Source organism: Lactuca serriola, chromosome 9 (genome assembly GCF_051521515.1).
Source record: "Lactuca serriola cultivar US96UC23 chromosome 9, Lser_US96UC23_V15, whole genome shotgun sequence".
NCBI lineage: Eukaryota > Viridiplantae > Streptophyta > Magnoliopsida > Asterales > Asteraceae > Lactuca > Lactuca serriola.
Window position 1 is genome coordinate 179,212,953 of NC_136416.1, and position 4,717 is coordinate 179,217,669.

The 4,717-nt window shown below is 35.4% G+C and overlaps 1 pseudogene; it reads left to right on the top strand.

Moving 5' to 3' along the window:
* Positions 1-2,746: 2,746 nt before the first annotated feature.
* On the top strand, positions 2,747-4,438 carry LOC145074943 (arogenate dehydrogenase 2, chloroplastic pseudogene; annotated as a pseudogene).
* Positions 4,439-4,717: the final 279 nt, after the last annotated feature.

Below are 4,717 nucleotides of genomic sequence, written 5' to 3' on the forward strand. Positions count from 1 at the left end.
AAAATTAGGTTTTAAATGAATTGAAACTCCTAGATCTTTTGAGATTCATTGAACTTTTCAATGGCATGTTTAATCTCGATTATGCCGTTCATGTTTGTGACCGGGATGCCGAGGATCACAAACAAGGTGTGGATAACCATGCAAATTAGCTTGGTACTCTCAAAGATGTTTATCAACTAATCAATGTGCCGGTTAACCGCATATGCTCTATTGATCTATGATAATCTACGAGCTACCCATTACCATCCTTCATTGGTCCCATATTAGTGTGTAGGTTAACCACACACGCTCCACTAACGACCAAGAAGGTGCAATGTGCAATTTCATGGATTAGCACCAACTCTACATTTTTCTTAAAGTAACTAAGATTTGAGAATTTATAAAAGTGTTTAGTTACTTCGTATTTCATTATACTTATAATGGAAGGTTGTGTCCTATCCTACCCGTTCGGGTAACGACCCTCCACTAGTCAAGAGTGCGGTGTGTAAGAGTGGATACCCAATGACGGTCATTTTACAGGCCGCTTCCTTAAACACCCCTTATAGACCAGCTTCGTGAATGAGGCCTACTAATGGTAAGACTAACATTGTGGCTTCTTTACTTCAATTTTAGGCAATAAAAATGAGTTTTGGTAATTATCCTCATCATAAACAACTCAAAAAATCGAAAATCCCGGCAATAGCACCCTGGACTCGCTGAGTTCATGCAACTCGTCGAGTCCACTGCTGGACTCGCCGAGTCGGCTTCTCAGACAGCAAAACTTTGACTTTTTGATCCTTTGGCAGTTCACTTTTGCATCTATTCAACTAGAAAAATGACATAGTCTTTGATACTACTGATGGGTTATGAGCATAATATCATTCATATGGTGTACATGCAACCCTAAATGCTTTTATCTAGGTATTTCTAATTTGAACATACAACATTAAATACCAAAGCAATAACCATATGACTAGCATATAACAATCGAAATTGACATATAAACTAGTTAGAATGATTACCTCAACTTGTTATGTAGTAATAACAAGAACTCCTTTACCTTTGAAAGCTTAGAGTCTCAAATGTTGCACCTCTAATGGAATCACAAACACCACTAGCAATAAGGAAGAACAAGAGAGAGAGAGAGAGAGAGAGAGAGGAGAGGCTCAAAATCGGCTATGGAATCCTTCTAGGGTTTCTAGTGGCCGATTTTGGCATGCCCAAGGGTTCCTTATATAGCTGAGCAATCAGGGTTTCAGTCAAAACCCTAATCCAGTTGATTAGTCCTTAAGCAGCCCAAAGGATCCTTCCAGAAGGCCCCTTGGATGATTTCTATATGGACTCCCATATTGAATTCGTCCATTGCTTCCTTATGGATCATAAGCCCAACTTTGTAACTATCTTATAATTGTAGTATCAGTCCCCTTGATTTAATTAATCTCTTTTGACCACAAAACTAATTCTAAATTAATTTTTGATCAATATTAATTAAACCATATGATTTCTCTTTTAATATATTATTCACATAATATATTAATAAATCACAATTAATCTCTTTCTCCATAATTCATCCTATCAGTTGCTAAGGTGAAGGCAACTCAAAAGGACCATACTCATAATCAGGTCAAGTACATACAAAAATAGTTATGAGCTTAGACACCTAATCCAACCATGTGTTGTAGGCATGGTGTGATTGCATTGTACATGTATTGTTGTGTGGGATATTTGGAGGATTTCACTAAGCTTTGGCTTACGGTTGTGGATTCCAATGTTTTCAGGTATTTTAGATTATTAGGGCAAGACGAATACGTGTTCGTACACATTCTTCTACTGATTTATGTTTCGGGAGATGATTTTGATACTTTGACTTCTATGGTTTTGTCTTCAAAACAATGTTTGATTACTTTTGAATTTTATGAAAATATCTTTTGAAGATGAAAAATTTTATTATGGTTTTTGAGACGTTACATATTAATATAATTTCTTATTTATTTATTTATTTATTTATTTATTTATGATAAATGATATGTTTACACACAACTAGTTTATTTTTTTAGTTTTTTAAATGTTATGTTTTACAAATCAAAAAATTGCTTATAAGTTACTATTTAAAAAAAAAATATACTATTATTTAAACGAGCTTATTAAATTTTGTTTTTAAATTCTTTAAAATATATCATTTATTAATTATATAAAAAATACAATCTTTTACTTGCATTTATATATTATTTTATATGGTCTCAAACTAGTTTTGTCAAATATTATGGACTAACAACTAATCGTTTATTTCGCCAAAAAAAAAAGACTCTGATTTTGGCCACTTGCTGACCAACCCTTCCAAAATGTAATCTATTGCAAATATTTATGTCATGCTTCACAACTTAAATATAAAAAGTGATTAATTTCGGATGCTTTTTGAAACATTGTCTTCTAGATTCGACTAGGTTCTAGAATGGAAATAACTGCGTTTTCTATTTTAAAATAAAAAATAATACACATAAATTTATTTATCGAATATATAAATCATGCGTTTTAAGTAAGAAATGTTTTCACAACATCATTTTAATAGCAAAATTATTTTAAGAAAACTTAGCAAATTAAACATGTTGGATCCTACGTAGCCAAACAATATTTGAGGTTCACGTTTTTACTCAACACAATATAGTGAAATGTATTCAATTACATTATTACCCTTGTAGGATATTCCCGCCAAATTCTTTCCCTTAAATATTACAAGCTTCCATTCCCCCTTCGTTTCAATATAAACCAGTACGCCCATTGTCGCTGGCGAAGTCCAATCACTCTTTCTCAAATACACTCCAACAGGAGGAGCTTTATCGAAAATGCATTCCATTTTTCCGATGATATCTAGATTCTCCGACCACCACAATATCCATCTCCGCCGCTACAACCGCCACTGTCTTTCGCATCCTCTTCCACCGCCGCTGCCACCTCATCACCAGAGCACAAAAATCCTACACCTCCCGCATAATTTCGGAATCTCCGCCATAGAAGCCGCTCAACCCTTGGACTACAAATCCAAAATCTTCGAACGTATCACCATATACAAAACTCTGAAAATTGGCATTGTAGGGTTCGGCAACTTCGGGCAGTTCCTTGCGAAAACCCTAGTCCGTCAAGGCCACACCATCCTTGCACACTCCCGCTCAGATTACTCCGCCATTGCTGCTGAGCTTGGCGTTTCATTCTTCTTTAACGCCGATGACCTTTGTGAAGAACACCCGGATGTAATCATTCTCTGCACATCAGTCCTCTCAACTGAAAAAGTACTCCGCTCATTACCATTACAAAGATTGAAACGTAGCACATTATTTGTTGATGTTTTATCTGTTAAAGAGTTTGCTAAAGATTTGCTCATGCAAATATTACCATTAGATTTCGATATTCTATGTACACATCCGATGTTTGGGCCTGAAAGTGGTAAAGATAGCTGGAAAGGTCTTCCATTTATGTATGACAAAGTCAGAATTGGCCATGATGAATCAAGAGTTTTGCGTTGTGAGAAGTTTCTTGATGCATTTGTAAAAGAAGGGTGTTTAATGAAGGAAATGACATGTGTTGACCATGATCAACATGCAGCTGAGTCTCAATTCATAACTCATACAATAGGGAGGATCTTGGAAAAGCTAGATTTGGATAGTACTCCGATTAACACAAAAGGGTATGAAAGTTTGTTGGATTTAGTTCAGAATACATCGAGTGATAGTTTTGAGTTGTATTATGGATTGTTTATGTACAATAAGAATGCAATGCAACAGTTGGAAAGGTTGGATTTGGCTTTTGAATCGTTGAAGAAAGAGCTGTTTGGTCAGTTACATGAGGTTTTGAGAAAACAATTGTTTCGGACAAGGGAACGACATTTGGGAGTTTTACAAGAACCACGAGCTTTATTGAAGCTACCTCCGAATGGGAATGGACATGCACTTCCACAACGATCAGGTTCTTCTATTAGTTGAGGACAACAAAAGATTTTCGAAATCATTGTTTATGTTAATTCTTGTTCTAGTGTTTGATTATATGTTAAATGTCTTAAATACCATTTGGTAGAGAGAAACAAAGGAATCTTGTGGGCTCAATTAATTGTAACATCCCTAATGATATGCTCCAAGATGGGTGGATCGACCAAAGGGCTTCTAGCCCAGCGGTATCAGGTGGTGTCCTCCCTCTTTGAGGTCGAGGGTTCAAGTCCCGTCGTGGACATAGGTGGAATTAGGTGTTAGTTTAAGAGTATATTAGTATATTTGTATTTGTCGGTTCAAAAAAAAAAAAGATGGGTGGATCGAGGGAAATCCACATGGCACATGTTGAGTTGCCTAAAGCAGAAAATATCTTCTGCTCATTGTGTATTACCCACAAACTTGAAAGTAATGTGTTGTAAGTTTTTCCTTTATGATGGTTATGTAAGAATTGTGTAACAAAAGGGACAGGTTGCTAGCTATCTAATTCTTGAACATTTGTGAAGCAAAAAAGGAGAGGGATATTGGTGTGTTGTTTGGTAGGAAATTTTTTAGAAATGTCCAAAATCTTGAGTTGCAGCGAAGTTAATTAAGTATCTACCTAGTGCTTCTGTTGAAGAAATTCTCAAAGTGATTAGTGCATAGGGGTCACTGGAAAATTCCTATAAATGCAAGCACATTTTGATGATATATTTAATAATTATCATGTTGTAGCTAGTGTGATATATAAGAAGTATATATAAGTGGAATCGCATTTTTGG